The 17,730-nt window shown below is 42.5% G+C and overlaps 1 protein-coding gene across 4 annotated transcripts in view; it reads right to left on the reverse strand.

Annotated features, from left to right (window-relative positions):
• The window catches only part of LOC118379465 (leucine-rich repeat and immunoglobulin-like domain-containing nogo receptor-interacting protein 2), a 319,412-nt gene that overhangs the window by 124,755 nt on the left and 176,927 nt on the right, over window positions 1–17,730 (reverse strand). For 2 of the 4 annotated variants that reach the window (XM_052511207.1, XM_052511209.1), the window contains one exon: window positions 10,734–10,806. The exons of the other annotated variants lie outside the window; for them this stretch is intronic. The gene's annotated coding sequence lies outside the window, so the exon portion shown is untranslated. The remainder of the gene's footprint in view (window positions 1–10,733; window positions 10,807–17,730) is intronic. 4 annotated transcript variants of the gene reach the window in all.

A 17,730-nucleotide genomic window follows, 5' to 3' on the forward strand; every position in this document is an offset into this window, starting at 1 on the left:
TCCTCCTCCCCCAAACATGATCGTATGAACAAACATGCAGCAGTGGCACACGCCTTGGATGAGAGTTGATGCTGTGTGCAGAAATGACAGAAGGGGCATTGATTAATGGAGTATCAGCTATCGGGGCTTGCATGCCTTGTTAAAAACGAGATAATATTATAAACACACGCAATTCCCACCAGAAATCATCTCAGCCAAAGGTGATGAAATATCCTGTGAAACATTCCAAAAATCACTTCATGTTGAAAGTATACAGTTGATCAAGTTATTACGATATAACTACTTTTTATTTATGTATTTAACCTTAATTTAACTAGGCAAGTCAGTTAGGAACACATTCTTATTTACAATGACGGCCTACCAAAAGGCAAAAGGCCTCCTGTGGGGACAGGGTCTGGGATTAAAAATAAAGATTTGGAACAAAACACACATCACAACAAGAGAGACACCACAACACTACATAAAGCGAGACCAAAAACAACAACATAGCATGGCAGCAACACAACGTGGCAGCAGGACAACATGGTAGCAGCACAACACATGGTACAGACATTGGCCACAGACAAGAGCACAAAGGGCAAGAAGGTAGAGACAACGATACATCACGTGAAGCAGCCACAACTGTCAGTAAGAGTGTCCATGATTGAGTCTTTGAATGAAGAGATGGAGATCAAACTGTGCACTTTGAGTGTTTTTGGCAGCTCGTTCCAGTTGCTAGCTCCAGCGAACTGAAAAGAGGAGCGACCCAGCAATGCGTGTCTGTTTTGGGGACCTTTAAACGGAATGTGACTGGTAGAACGGGTGTTGAATGTGGAGGATGAGGGCTGAGGTGGACATCTCAGATTGGGTGGAGTGAGGACTAAGAGGGTTTTATAAATAAGCATCAACCAGTGGGTCTTGCGAAAGGTATACAGAGATGGCCAGTTTACAGAGGACTATATGTGTCCTATAAGAGAATTGGTGGCAAATCTATTGGCCGAATGGTAAAGAATATCTCGCTGCTCAAGAACACCTTTTCCTGATGATCTATAAATGAATTCTCCATAATCTGTCATGGGTGGGACAGTCATCTGAATCAGGGTTAGTTTGACAGCTGGGGTGAAAAAGTTGCAATGACGATAGAGGAAAGCAACGAAAGCAATTGTAGATTTAACCTTAAATTGCAGCTTTGATATGTGCTGAGAGATGGACAGTGTAGTGTCTAGCCATACTCCCAAGTACTTGTATGAGGTGATTACCTCAAGCTCTAAACCCTCAGAGGTATTAATCATACCGGTGGGGCGAAGGGCATTCTTCTTACCAAACCACTTTATTTTCGAGGTGTTCAGAACAAGGTTAAGGGCAGAGAAAACTTGTTGGAAACTAAGAAAACTTTGTTGTAGAGCGTATAATACATAATCCGGGGAGGTGCCAGCTGAGTATAAGACTGTATCGTCTGCATATAAATGGATGAGAGCGCTTCTTACTGCCTGAGCTATGTTGTTGATGTAAATTGAGAAGAGCATGGGGCCTAGGATCGAGCCTTGGGGTACAACCTTGATGACAGGCAGTGGCTGAGACAGCAGATGTTCTGACTTTCAATACTGTACTATTTGAGAGAGGTAGTTAGAAAACCAGTCCAAAGACCCCTCAGAGATCAATACTCCTTAGCCGGAATGGAATGGTCTGTCGTATGAAAATCTTTGGCAAAGTCAATAGAAATAGCAGCATAACATTGCTTAGAATCAAGGGCAATGGTGACATCATTGAGAACCTTGTAAGGTTGCAGTGGCACATCCATAACATGAGCGGAAAACCAGATTGCATACCAGAGAGAATACCATAGACATCAAGAAAGCCAGTCAGTTGATTATTGACAAGTGTTTCCAACACTTTTGATAAACAGGGCAAAAAAGGAATTGGCCTAGGATCAGCTTGATCAGCTCCCCCTTTAAATAAAGGACGCACCTTGATGGCCTTCCAAGCCATGGGAGTAGAGACAGGTTAAAAAGGTCAGAGATAGGCTTGGCGATGATAAGGGCTGCAACCTTAACCTGTTAAGTCGACCCTCTACTTTTTCGAACATTCTGTTAAAAATCGCGCAACATTTCAGCGCCCTGCTACTCAGGCCAGGAATATAGTATATGCATATGATTAGTATGTGTGGATAGAAAACACTCAGACGTTTATAAAACTGGTTAAATCACGGCTGTGACTATAACAGAACGTGTGTTTCATCGAAAAGTGCAGGAATATCTGATCACTGAAAATGGAAAAAAATATCCATCCGCGACTTCAAGGAATTTTTCAAAGTGAATCGAATTAAATGAGGCCGAGGTTGCAGTGCCTACAGCTTCCACATGTTGTCTAGAGTCTTGTCATTTGATTCGCAATTGATTCTTGGTGTAACCGAATCAAGGGAATCGATTCCCTCCGGTCTCCGACCGGATGTTTTGGTCGAGCTCTCTCCAAGACATTTTTTCGAAACAGACACCTATAGAATTGACATCGCCTCCTGATGAATTTTATCGCTTATTAATGTGTACTAATACCTAAAGTTGCATTACAAAAGTATTTCGAAGTGTTTTGTGAAAGTTTATTGTCGACTTTTTGAATTTGAAAAAATGACGTTACGTTATGAAATGCTATTTTTTTCCGTTTATCACACAGTCTTCATAGATCGATATCTAGGCTATATATGGACCGATTTAATCGAAAAAAAGACCCAATAGTGATTATGGGACATCTAGGAGTGCCAACAAAGAAGATGGTCAAAGGTAATGAATGTTTTATATTTTATTTGTGCGGTTTGTGTAGTGACGACTATGCTAATTATTTTGTTTACGTCCCCTGCGGGTCTTTTGGGGTGTTACATGCGATCAGATAATAGCTTCTCATGCTTTCGCCGAAAAGCATTTTAAAAATCTGACTTGTTGCCTGGATTCACAACGAGTGTAGCTTTAATTCAATACCCTGCATGTGTATTTTAATGAACGTTTGAGTTTTAACTAATACTATTAGCATTTAGCGTAGCGCATTTGCATTTCCAGAGCTCTACATTTACATTACATTTACATTTAAGTCATTTAGCAGACGCTCTTATCCAGAGCGACTTACAAATTGGTGCATACACCTTATGACATCCAGTGGAACAGCCACTTGCATCTAAATCTTTTTTTTTTGGGGGGTGAGAAGGATTAATTACCCTTACTTACCCTATCCTAGGTATTCCTTGAAGAGGTGGGGTTTCAGGTGGGGTTTCAGGTGTCTCCGGAAGGTGGTGATTGACTCCGCTGTCCTGGCGTCGTGAGGGAGTTTGTTCCACCATTGGGGGCCAGAGCAGCGAACAGTTTTGACTGGGCTGAGCGGGAACTGTACTTCCTCAGTGGTAGGGAGGCGAGCAGGCCAGAGGTGGATGAACGCAGTGCCCTTGTTTGGGTGTAGGGCCTGATCAGAGCCTGGAGGTACTGAGGTGCCGTTCCCCACAGCTCCGTAGGCAAGCACCATGGTCTTGTAGCGGATGCGAGCTTCAACTGGAAGCCAGTGGAGAGAGCGGAGGAGCGGGGTGACGTGAGAGAACTTGGGAAGGTTGAACACCAGACGGGCTGCGGCGTTCTGGATGAGTTGTAGGGGTTTAATGGCACAGGCAGGGAGCCCAGCCAACAGCGAGTTGCAGTAATCAAGACGGGAGATGACAAGTGCCTGGATTAGGACCTGCGCCGCTTCCTGTGTGAGGCAGGGTCGTACTCTGCGGATGTTGTAGAGCATGAACCTACAGGAACGGGACACCGCCTTGATGTTAGTTGAGAACGTCAGGGTGTTGTCCAGGATCACGCCAAGGTTCTTAGCGCTCTGGGAGGAGGACACAATGGAGTTGTCAACCGTGATGGCGAGATCATGGAACGGGCAGTCCTTCCCGGGAGGAAGAGGAGCTCCGTCTTGCTGAGGTTCAGCTTGAGGTGGTGATCCGTCATCCACACTGATATGTCTGCCAGACATACAGAGATGCGATTCGCCACCTGGTCATCAGAAGGAGGGAAAGGAGAAGATTAATTGTGTGTCGTCTGCATAGCAATGATAGGAGAGACCATGTGAGGTTATGACAGAGCCAAGTGACTTGGTGTATAGCGAGAATAAGAGAGGGCCTAGAACAGAGCCCTGGGGACACCAGTGGTGAGAGCGCGTGGTGAGGAGACAGATTCTCGCCACGCCACCTGGTAGGAGCGACCTGTCAGGTAGGACGCAATCCAAGCGTGGGCCGCGCCGGAGATGCCCAACTCGGAGAGGGTGGAGAGGAGGATCTGATGGTTCACAGTATCGAAGGCAGCCGATAGGTCTAGAAGGATGAGAGCAGAGGAGAGAGAGTTAGCTTTAGCAGTGTGGAGCGCCTCCGTGATACAGAGAAGAGCAGTCTCAGTTGAATGACTAGTCTTGAAACCTGACTGATTTGGATCAAGAAGGTCATTCTGAGAGAGATAGCGGTAGAGCTGGCCAAGGACGGCACGCTCAAGAGTTTTGGAGAGAAAAGAGAGAAGGGATACTGGTCTGTAGTTGTTGACATCGGAGGGATCGAGTGTAGGTTTTTTCAGAAGGGGTGCAACTCTCGCTCTCTTGAAGACGGGAGGGACGTAGCCAGCGGTCAGGGATGAGTTGATGAGCGAGGTGAGGTAAGGGAGAAGGTCTCCGGAAATGGTCTGGAGAAGAGAGGAGGGGATAGGGTCAAGCGGGCAGGTTGTTGGGCGGCCGGCCGTCACAAGACGCGAGGTTTCATCTGGAGAGAGAGGGGAGAAAGAGGTCAGAGCATAGGGTAGGGCAGTGTGAGCAGAACCAGCGGTGTCGTTTGACTTAGCAAACGAGGATCGGATGTCGTCGACCTTCTTTTCAAAATGGTTGACGAAGTCATCTGCAGAGAGGGAGGAGGGGGGATTCAGGAGGGAGGAGAAGGTGGCAAAGAGCTTCCTAGGGTTAGAGGCAGATGCTTGGAATTTAGAATGGTAGAAAGTGGCTTTAGCAGCAGAGACAGAGGAGGAAAATGTAGAGAGGAGGGAGTGAAAGGATGCCAGGTCCGCAGGGAGGCGAGTTTTCCTCCATTTCCGCTCGGCTGCCCGGAGCCCTGTTCTGTGAGCTCGCAAGGAGTCGTCGAGCCACGGAGCGGGAGGGGAGGACCGAGCCGGCCTGGAGGATAGGGGACATAGGGAGTCAAAGAATGCAGTAAGGGAGGAGAGGAGGGTTGAGGAGGCAGAATCAGGAGATAGGTTGGAGAAAGTTTGAGCAGAGGGAAGAGATGATAGGATGGAAGAGGAGAGAGTAGCGGGGGAGAGAGAGCGAAGGTTGGGACGGCGCGATACCATCCGAGTAGGGGCAGTGTGGGAAGTGTTGGATGAGAGCGAGAGGGAAAAGGATACAAGGTAGTGGTCGGAGACTTGGAGGGAGTTGCAATGAGGTTAGTGGAAGAACAGCATCTAGTAAAGATGAGGTCAAGCGTATTGCCTGTCTTGTGAGTAGGGGGAAGGTGAGAGGGTGAGGTCAAAAGAGGAGAGGAGTGGAAAGAAGGAGGCAGAGAGGAATGAGTCAAAGGTAGACGTGGGGAGGTTAAAGTCGCCCAGAACTGTGAGAGGTGAGCCGTCCTCAGGAAAGGAGCTTATCAAGGCATCAAGCTCATTGATGAACTCTCCGAGGGAACCTGGAGGGCGATAAATGATAAGGATGTTAAGCTTGAAAGGGCTGGTAACTGTGACAGCATGGAATTCAAAGGAGGCGATAGACAGATGGGTAAGGGAGAAAGAGAGAAAGACCACTTGGGAGAGATGAGGATCCCGGTGCCACCACCCCGCTGACCAGAAGCTCTCGGGGTGTGCGAGAACACGTGGGCGGACGAGGAGAGAGCAGTAGGAGTAGCAGTGTTATCTGTGGTGATCCATGTTTCCGTCAGTGCCAAGAAGTCAAGGGACTGGAGGGAGGCATAGGCTGAGATGAACTCTGCCTTGTTGGCCGCAGATCGGCAGTTCCAGAGGCTACCGGAGACCTGGAACTCCACGTGGGTCGTACGCGCTGGGACCACCAGATTAGGGTGGTCGCGGCCACGCGGTGTGGAGCGTTTGTATGGTCTGTGCAGAGAGGAGAGAACAGGGATAGACAGACACATAGTTGACAGGCTACAGAAAAGGCTACGCTAATGCAAGGAGATTGGAATGACAAGTGGACTACACGTCTCGAATGTTCAGAAAGTTAAGCTTACGTAGCAAGAGTCTTATTGACTAAAATGATTAAAATGATACAGTACTGCTAAAGTAGGCTAGCTGGCAGTGGCTGCGTTGTTGACACTACACTAATCAAGTCGTTCCGTTGAGTGTAATAGTTTCTACAGTGCTGCTAATCGGGGGCTAGCTGGCTAGCTAGCAGTGTTGTTTACGTTACGTTGCGTTAAAAGAACGACAATAGCTGGCTAGCTAACCTAGGAAATCGCTCTAGACTACACAATTATCTTTGAAACAAAGACGGCTATGTAGCTAGCTACAATCAAACAGATGGGACACCTGCGTGCCAGGTAGGACCAAGAGGTTAAAGAAGAAGGGGTCTAAACCATCTGACCCAGATGTTTTTGTGGGATCAAGTTTAAGGAGCTCTCAGACTCAGTGACAGCCTGCAGGGAGAAACTTTGTAGCAGGGCAGGGGAAAAAGTGGGAGGAGCACTACCATGTTGTTAAATAGTAACTTATACTTGACATAGGACAATTCAAATTTAACTGCACACACTGTTGCATATTGACCTTCAATAGCCTTTTAGATTGGAATATTCATAATTCACACTTGAAATGTGATGATGTTTGTCATTTGTCACGACTTCCGCCGAAGTCGGCCCTTGTTCTGGTGGTGTTCGGCGGTCGACGTCACCGGCTTTCTAGTCACTACCGATCCATTTTTGTGTTTCGTTTTGCTTTGTCTGATTACATACACACCTGTTTTACATTCCCTCATTGCATTCCCTGTTTAACCATCTGACATACATTTCTGTTCTGTCCATGATTGTTTATGTCGTTAGTGGTTGTGTTCGTGTTTGAATTTTGCTTTATTCTTTGAGTAAACTCAGTTGGATTACTCCATACCTGTGTCCTGCGCCTGACTCCGCTTTCACTCTGCACCCAATCGCTGACATCATTATATTATTAATACCAATAAAATGGCACAATGCATGGTGGGGGACGTGAATCACATTGTATGTAAACCAATTATTTTCCCACTTTGGTCTGGAGGGTCAGTCCCCTAAGCAAAGAGCTTGATAAATACTGGAAAGTAAAATGCAAAACAAACAAAGGAAAAAACCTTAGGGGAAGCAAAAATGTGTCACTTTTGGGAACAAACACAAATATATCTTTCATATTCAGGGAGACTCAGTTCCGTTTGAAAATTCCTTCAGTCTGTTTCGAATGGCATTAAAATATCACAAGTAGCAGTTAGGCGACTAACATTAGATTGCCCATAAGCCTCAGAACCACCTATGTTTGTTATTTTAATCCCTTCTTGTGACCAGTTAGAGCCTTTAATGGGGTCAAATGACTGTTCCCCAACCACAATATGTTTCAGCAGTCAAATGAGATGTATCAGAGAAATAGGAATCCCTCATCATCTCTGTGGGTTGTATCATGGGAATATGTGGAACACACAGTATATTACCAATAAAGAGTATTAGGTGATATATCACTGCCCCATCCGTTATAATGTAGATCTAATGCAGCCCGTAAATTCCTCTTGTTTTCTCTACAGCTCACCCTCAATTTAATGCATGACTCCCTGCTCTTTCCAATTCAGGTGCATTAGCCGTATATTCAATCAAGCATTCACCTCTATAATTGTTCCCCCCACAATAGGACCACAGTTGAGGAAAAACACCCAGAGGGCCATCAATTACCTGCTAATGGCTTGTATGTTTCAATACAACCACTTAACACCTTTCCCTTCTCCAAACTCAAAATGGCTACCGTAGACCATGATTAACCAATGACAACAAAAGTTTGTACAAACCCACTCATTCAAGGGTTTTTCATTATTTGTACTACTTTGTAGTATTTTCTAGTAGCCAAAAAAGTGTTAATCAAAACAAAATATATTTTAGATTTTAGATTCTTCAAAGTAGCCACACTTTGCCTTGATGACAGCATTTAACACTCTTGGCATTCTCTCAACCAGCCTCATGAATAATGCTTTTCCAACACGTATATTGAGCACTTGCTGGCTGCTTTTCCTTCACTCTGCAGTCCAACTGATCCCAAATCATCACAATTGGGCTGAGGTCAGGTGATTGTGGAGGCCAGGTCATCTGATGCAGCCCTCCATCATTCTCCTTCTTAGTCAAATAGCCCTTACACAGCCTGGAGGTGTGTTTTGGGACATTGCCCTGTTGAAAAACAAATGATATTCCCACTAAGTGGAAACCGGGCGGGGTGGAGTATCGCTCCAGAATGCTGTGGTAGCCCTGCTGCTTAAGTATGCTTTGAATTCTAAATAAATCACATACAGTGTCACCCGCAGAGCACCCCCACACCATCACACCCCCTCTTCCATGCGTCACAGTGGGAAACACACATGCAGAGATCATCCGTTCACCTGATCTGCATTTTACAAAGACACAGCGGTTGGAACTAAAAATGTCAAATTCAGACCAAAGTACAGATTTCCACAAGTCTATTGTCCATTGTTAAGGTTTCTTGGCCCAAGCAAGTCTCTTCTTCTTATTGGTGTACCTTAGTACTGGTTTCCTTGAAGCAATTCGACCATGAAGGCCTGATTCACGCAGTGTCATCTGAACAGTTGATGTTGAGAAGTGTCTGTTACTTGAACTCTGTGAAGCATTTATTTGGGATTAAATCTGAGGTGCAGTTCACTCTAATGAACTTATCCTCTGCAGCAGATGGAACTCTGGGTCTTCCTTTCCTGTGGCGGTCCTTATGAGAGCCAGTTTCATTGACTGACCATGTCTTAAAGTAATGATGCACTGTCGTTTCTCTTTGCTTATTTGAGTTGTTTTTGCCATAAGATGGACTTGGTCTTTTACCAAACAAGGCTATCTTCTGTATACCACCCCTACCTTGTCACAACACAACTGATTGGCTGAAGCTCATTAAGAAGGAAAACAAATATACAAATGAACTTTTAACATGGCACACCTGTTAATTGAAATGCATTTCAGGTGACTACCTCATGAAGCTGGTTGAGATAATGCCAAGAGTGTGTAAAGCTGTCATCAAGGCAAAGGGTGGCTACTTTGAAGTATTTCAAATGTAAAATATATTTTGATTTGTTTAACACTATTTTTCTTACTACATTATTCTATGTGTTATTTCATAGTTTTGATGTCTTCATTATTATTCTACAATGTAGAACATTTAAAAAAATAAAGGAAAACCCTTGAATGATTAGGTGTCCAAACATTTGACTGGTGCGACACAACAGTGGTAGGCTTGATTACCAACAACGACGAGACGGCCTACAGGGAGGAGGTGAGGGCCCTCGGAGTGTGGTGTCAGGAAAATAACCTGACACTCAACGTCAACAAAACTAAGGAGATGATTGTGGACTTCAGGAAACAGCAGAGGGAACACCCCCCTATCCACATCGATGGAACAGTAGTGGAGAGCGTAGCAAGTTTTAAGTTCCTCGGCATACACATCACAGACAAACTGAATTGGTCCACTCACACTGACAGCGTCGTGAAGAAGGCGCAGCAGCGCCTCTTCAACCTCAGGAGGCTGAAGAAATTCGGCTTGTCACCAAAAGCACTCACAAACTTCTACAGATGCACAATCGAGAGCATCCTGTCGGGCTGTATCACCGGCAACTGCTCCGCCCAAAACCGTAAGGCTCTCCAGAGGTTAGTGAGGTCTGCACAACGCATCACCGGGGGCAAACTACCTACCCTCCAGGACACCTACACCACCCGATGTTACAGGAAGGCCATAAAGATCATCAAGGACATCAACCACCCGAACCACTGCCTGTTCACCCAGCTATCATCCAGAAGGCGAGGTCAGTACAGGTGCATCAAAGCTGGGACCGAGAGACTGAAAAACAGCTTCTATCTCAAGGCCATCAGACTGTTAAACAGCCACCACTAACATTGAGTGGCTGCTGCCAACACACTGTCATCGACACTGACCCAACTCCAGCCACTTTAATAATGGGAATTGATGGGAAATTATGTAAATATATCACTAGCCACTTTAAACAATGCTACCTTATATAATGTTACTTACCCTACATTATTCATCTCATATGCATACGTATATACTGTACTCTACATCATCGACTTATTATATTATTATTATTATCGACTGCATCCTTATGTAATACATGTATCACTAGCCACTTTAACTATGCCACTTTGTTTACTTTGTCTACATACTCATCTCATATGTATATACTGTACTCGATACCATCTACTGTATGCTGCTCTGTACCATCACTCATTCATATATCCTTATGTACATATTCTTTATCCCCTTACACTGTGTATAAGACAGTAGTTTTGGAATTGTTAGTTAGATTACTTGTTGGTTATCACTGCATTGTCGGAACTAGAAGCACAAGCATTTCGCTACACTCGCATTAACATCTGCTAACCATGTGTATGTGACAAATAAAATTTGATTTGATTTGATTTGATATATATACCGTACATGGCTCTGATCACAACTGTAATCAAAGTCAAACAGTTGAGACAAAAACAGATTATCACAGTTTAAATGCTTGGTACTTACCACTTTGAGAAGCAATCATCCTCTCAGCCATGGTCTGTTGTATTTCCCCCAGTTATTACTGTTTTTCAGGCTTCTATATGTGGTTGAGAGAGAGAGAGATTTGATTTATTAGGATCCCATCAGCCGACGCCAATGGGGACAGCTAGTCTTACTAGCATACGACACATAACAAAAAAAAACATTACATACAAAAGACTGTATAATACTGTACATTTCCTTGAATTTGTTCTGGAACTGGGGACTGTGAAAAGACCCATGGTGGTATTTTTGGTGGTGCAAGTGGGTGTCAGTGCTTTGTGTAAACTGACTATGCAAACAATTTGGAATTTTCAACACATTAATGGTGACCCGTTTAACTAGGCGTATGTTGCAAGTCACAATTTCACAGGAGAGCCATTTGAAGGTTATTTATTTATTCTTCAGCAAAATGCATTTTTTGGGGCAGAAATGCCTTCTGGAACATGTGAACTTTCATGTGCCTTAATAACAAACGTGTATGCTATCTGTAAATACAAATAAAATCAGTGGAATTAGAGTATGACAGCAAAATAGATTACATCTTCAAACTAATGTCAACTGTGGTATGGCATCCGTGACAGAGAGATATGTCTATCATGCATGATGATGTATATGGGTAAGATAGTCTAGCTAGCTAAATTTTCAGATGTTGAACGTTTGACAGAAATTGGTTTAATTTCAAGCTGAAGTGTACTGTTAGCTAACTAAGGTTAGCTGGCTGGCTCCCTTGCTATGTTACGTGTATGACGTTATTATTCGTATCCCAGAACCATTTGCTTTGCTAGTTAGCTAGCTAACATTAGGCTCTAACATTGAACCTGGTTGGTTAGCTCCCAGCAGATTCATGCAGAGTAGTAATAACATGATTTGGCACTATGTTCATTGTTGTTTAACTAGCTAATGCTAGCTGGCTGGCTCGTTAGCAAAACTTTACATGACGTGTGTGATCTTACACTTTACCTAGCTAGATTCATTGTTTTCCTAGCTAGCTAGCTTGAAGCTAGGGGGCACAATTTTAAGTTTGGAAAAATAACGTTCCCAAAGTAAACGGCCTATTTCTCAGGACCAGATGCTAGAATATGCATATAGACAGATTAGGATAGAAAACACTCTAACGTTTCCAAAACTGTCAAAATATTGTCTGTGAGTACAACAGAACTGATATTGCAGGCGAAAGCCTGAGGATAATCCAATCAGGAAGTGCCTCTTATTTTGAAATCTCTGTGTTCCTATGCGTGCCTGTCCTTCATTTAAAGGGATATCAACCAGATTCATTTTTCTGTGGCTTCCCTAAGGTGTCAACAGTCTTTAGACATAGTTTCAGGCTTTTATTTCGAAAAATGAGCGTGAAGGATCACATTGCGTAAGTGGAGAGGTGGGGACTCAGAGTGAGTTAGTGCACAATTGAGTAAATCAGCCATTGTTCCTCCCGCTGTTATGGAAAAAGTTACACACTCGGTTGATATATTATCGGACATATATTTTAAAAACTACCCGAGGAATGATTATAAAAAACGTTTGACATGTTTCTGTGGACATTATGAAGAATGAAGACTATTTGTAATTTCCGTCTGCGTTGTCATGACCGCTCTTTCCTGTGGATTTCTGAACATAACGCAACAAACCAACATCGGTATTTTGGGTATAAAAATAATCTTTATGGAACAAAAGGAACATTTGCTGTGTAACTGGGAGTCTCGTGAGTGAAAACATCCGAAGGTCATCAAAGGTAAACGGTTAATTTGATTGCTTTTCTGATTTTCGTGACCAAGCTTCCTGATGCTAAGTGTACATAATGCTATGCTAGGCTATCGATAAACTTACACAAACTCTTGGATTGCTTTCGCTGTAAAGCATAATTTCAAAATCTGAGATGACAGGGTGATGAACAAAAGGATAAGCTGTGTTTCAAAATATTGCACTTGTGATTTAATGAATATGAATATTTTCTAGTAATATTATTTGACTGTTGCGCTATGCTATTCAGCGGTTTCAGACGGAAATTATCACGCTACAGGGATTGGTAGTCACGATCATGATAAGGAGGGGACCAAAATGCAGCGTGGTATGTGTTCATGATGATTTTTTAATTAAAGAAAGCACTGAACACTGAATACAAACTATACAAAACAATAAACGAATAACGACCGTGAAGCTATAATGAGAACTGTGCTGACACGAGCAACTAACATAGACAATCACCCACAACCCACAATGACAAAACAGGCTACCTAAATATGGCTCCCAATTAGAAACAATGACTAACACCTGCCTCTGATTGAGAACCATATCAGGCCAAACACAGAAACAGACAAACTAGACATCCAACATAGAATGCCCACTAAGATCACACCCTGACCAAACAAAACATAGAAACATACAGAGCAAACTATGGTCAGGGTGTGACATTGGTAGCATCAAGAAGTTGAGCTAAAGTGTACAATACCCATTGAATATGGCCGGTGTCAATAAACATTGGTAAAAAAGCATAAAGAATTTGTTGACAGCAGAGCTGGTTAGGCTGTTTTCATATTATCCAGAGGTAACCAAATCATCGGTCAGAGCGTCAAGCGTGCACTCTAAATGCTCAGAGAGCGAAACGAGATGGTGGGGCTAAAGCTTAAGAGGGTGTGAACGATGCTGAATGGGTGTAGACAAAGAAGAGCCATTTTCTCAGAAGTGAGTTTACAAGTTTATCAACTTTCAAAGCATAATTACTTTCTTACTATTCCTCAAAAATACAGTGTATGATCTACCGTTTTGTAACTCAGAGTCTCTACTTTTATCAAATTTAAAAAACACTCTTTCAAATTTTGCTACATAAGACCAAATCTAGGTGGTGAGTCACAATGATGTTTCTTATAAAAACAAGAAGTGATCCAGTCAGTCTTTCCTCAACTCTTAGCCAAGAGAGACTGGCATGCATAGTATTAATATTAGCACTATGAAGCACTATGAAGATTAAAATGAAGAGCAAGATGTGCGGCTCTGTTCTGGGCAAGCTCAACTAGGTCTTTCACTGCACCACTTAACCATATGACTGGACAATAATCAAGATAAGATAATACTAGAGCCTGCAGAACTTTCTTTCTGGAGTGTGGTGTCAAAACAACAGAGCATCTCTTTACTACAGACAGACCTCTCCCTATCTTTACAACCATTGAATCTATATGTCTTGTCCATGACAGTTTACAATCTAAGGTAATACCAAGTAACTTAGTCTCCTCAACTTGTTCAACAGCCACACCATTCATTACCAGAGGTCTAACACTTAGGGAATGATTTGTAACAAATGCAGTGCTCTTAGTTTTAGAAATGTTTAGGCTCAGTTTATTACCACCCATTCCAAAACAGACTGCAACCTTTTGTTAAAGGTTTCAGTAATTTCATTAGCTGTGGTTGCTGATGCGTACATGCTTGAATCATCAGCATACATGGACGAACATAAATGCGTTGTTTAATGCCAGTGGCAGTTCATTGATAGAAATAGAAAAGAGTAGAGGACCTAGAGAGCTGCCCTGCAGTACACCACACTTTTCTTGTTTGACATTAGAGCAGGTTCCATTAAATAAAACCCTCTGAATTCTATTAGATTGAGCGCTCTGAATACATGACATGGCAGAGGTTAAAAAGCCAAAACACATACGTTTCCTCAACAGCAGGTTATGGTCAATAATATCAAAGGCTGCACAGAAATCTAACAGTACAGCTCCCACAATCTTCTTATTATCAATTTATTTCAACCAATCATCAGCAATTTGTGTAAGTGGAGTACATGTTGAGAGCCCTTCTCTGTAAGCATGCTGAAAGTCTGTTGTTCATTTTTTTTCAGAGAAATAGCATTGTATTTGAGAGAGAGATATGCATAGAGAGAGAGAAAGAGAGAGAGATGCATAAAGATGCATAGAGAGAGAGATGCATATACAGTGGGGCAAAAAGTATTTAGTCAGCCACCAATTGTGCAAGTTCTCCCACTTAAAAAGATGAGAATGTAATTTTCATCATAGGTACACTTCAACTATGACAGACAAAATTAGATTTTTTTTCTCCAGAAAATCACATTGTAGGAATTTTTATGAATTTATTTGCAAATTCTGGTGGAAAATAAGTATTTCGTCACCTACAAAGAAGCAAGATTTCTGGCTCTCACAGACCTGTAACTTCTTCTTTAAGAGGCCCCTCTGTCCTCCACTCGTTACCTGTATTAATGGCACCTGTTTGAACTTGTTATCAGTATAAAAGACACCTGTCCACAACCTCAAACAGTCACACTCCAAACTCCACTATGGCCAAGACCAAAGAGCTGTCAAAGGACACTAGAAACAAAATTGTAGACCTGCACCAGGCTGGGAAGACTGAATCTGCAATAGGTAAGCAGCTTGGTTTGAAGAAATCAACTGTGGGAGCAATTATTAGGAAATGGAAGACATACAAGACCACTGATAATCTCCCTCGATCTGAGGCTCCACGCAAGATCTGACCCCGTGGGTTCAAAATGATCACAAGAACGATGAGCAAAAATCCCAGAACCACAAGGGGGAACCTAATGAATGGCCTGCAGAGAGCTGGGACCAAAGTAACAAAGCCTACCATCAGTAACACACTACGCCACCAGCGACTCAAATCCTGCTGTGCCAGACGTGTCCACCTGCTTAAGCCAGTACATGTCCAGGGCCGTCTGAAGTTTGCTAGAGAGCATTTGGATTATCCAGAAGAAGATTGGGAGAATGTCATATGGTCAGATGAAACCAAAATATAACTTTTTGGTAAAAACTCAACTAGTCGTGTTTGGAGGACAAAGAATGCTGAGTTGAATCCAAAGAACACCATACCTACTGTGAAGCATGGGGGTGGAAACATCATGCTTTGGGGCTGTTTTTCTGCAAAGGGACCAGGACATCTGATCCGTGTAAAGGAAAGAATGAATGGGGCCATGTATCATGAGATTTTGAGTGAAAACCTCCTTCCATCAGAAAGGGCATTGAAGATGGCTGTGTCTTTCAGTATGACAATGATCCCAAACACACCGCCCGGGCAATGAAGGAGTGGCTTCGTAAGAAGCATTTCAAGGACCTGGAGTGGCCTAGCCAGTCTCCAGATCTCACCCCATAGAGAATCCTTGGAGGGAGTTGAAAGTCCGTGTTGCCCAGCAACAGCTCCAAAACATCAATGCTCTCGAGGAGATCTGCATGGAGGAATGGGCCAAAATACCAGCAACAGTGTGTGAAAACCTTGTGAAGACTTACAGAAAATGTTTGACCTCTGTCATTGCCAACAAAGGGTATATAACAAAGTATTGAGATAAACTTTTGTTATTGACCAAATACTTATTTTCCACCATAATTTGCAAATAAATTCATTTAAAATTCCTACAATGTGATTTTCTGGATTTTTTTCTCATTTTGTCTGTCATAGTTGAAGTGTACCTATGATGAAAATTTCAGGCCTCTCTCATCTTTTTAAGTGGGAGAACTTGCACAATTGTTGGCTGACTAAATACTTTTTTGCCCCACTGTATATATTTATATATAAATAAATGGTGGGACCAACAGCAATAATAATAGTAGTAGTGGACATGGACATGGGATTACCATTAACAAGAACTACAACAATATTAATGAGAACAACAATACATTACAGCAATGGTAGTAGACCAGTGTCAACATGACTGAGAAGACACGTGACGTGGTATGAAAGACAAAACAAAACGAGATGGGAAATATTATTGACATTACTTTGCACTTTTCACAGTCTGTCCCTCAGGTTGTGCCAGGAGGACACATATTTGGCTGCCAAAACTGCACATTTTGGCTTTTCACCGCACACTTGTTGTTTGTGGTCATGGATTTTATAATATCATATGTTTTACCCCCAACACAACTTTCCATCAATTTGTATAGCAGACCCTCATGCCAAATTGAGTCGAAGGCTTTTTTGAAATCAACAAAGCATGAGAAGACTTTGCCTTTGTTTTGGTTTGTTTGGTTGTCAATTAGGGTGTGCAGGGTGAATACAGAGTCTGTTGTACAGTCATTTGGCAAAAGGCCAATTTGACATTTGCTCAGTACATTGTTTTCATTGAGGAAATGTATGAGTCTGCTGTTAATGATAATGCAGAGGATTTTCCCAAGGTTGCTGTTGACGCATATCCCACGGATAGTTATTGGGGTCAAATTTGTCTCCACTTTTGGCTAGAAAAGGATTGGGGTGATCAGTCCTTGGTTCCAAATATTGGGGAAGATGCCAGAGCTAAGGATGATGTTAAAGAGTTTTAGTATTGCCAATTGGAATTTGCTGTCTGTATATTTGATCATTTCATTAAGGATACCATCAACACCACATGCCCTTTTGGGTTGTAGGGTTTTTATTTTGTCCTGTAGCTCATTCAATGTAATTAGAGAATCCAGTGGGTTCTGGTAGTCTTTAATAGTTGATTCTAAGATTTGTATTTGATCCTGTATATGTTTTCGCTCTTTATTCTTTGTTATAGAGACAAAAAGATTGGAGAACTGGTTTACCCATACATCTCCATTTTGTATAGATAATTCTTTGTGTTGTTGTTTGTTTAGTGTTTTCCAATTTTCCCAGAAGTGGTTAGAGTCTATGGATTCTTCAATTACATTGAGCTGATTTCTGACGTGCTGTTCCTTCTTTTCCCGTAGTGTATTTCTGTAATGTATTAGTGATTCACCATAGTGAAGGCGTAGACTCAGGTTTTCCAGGTCTCTATATTTTTGGTTGGACAGGTTTCCAAATGTCTTTCTTAGATTTTTGCATTCTTCATCAAACCATTTGTCATTGTTGTAAATTTTCTTTGGTTTTCTATTTGAGATTTTTAGATTTGATAGGGAAGCTGAGGTCAAATATACTGTTAAGATTTTCTACTGCCAAGTTTACACCTTTACTATTACAGTGGAACGTCTTACCCAGGAAAGTGTCTAAAAGGGATTGAATTTGTTGTTGCCTAATTGTATTTTGG

This window comes from Oncorhynchus keta, chromosome 4 (assembly GCF_023373465.1).
Source record: "Oncorhynchus keta strain PuntledgeMale-10-30-2019 chromosome 4, Oket_V2, whole genome shotgun sequence".
NCBI classification, from domain to species: Eukaryota; Metazoa; Chordata; class Actinopteri; order Salmoniformes; family Salmonidae; genus Oncorhynchus; species Oncorhynchus keta.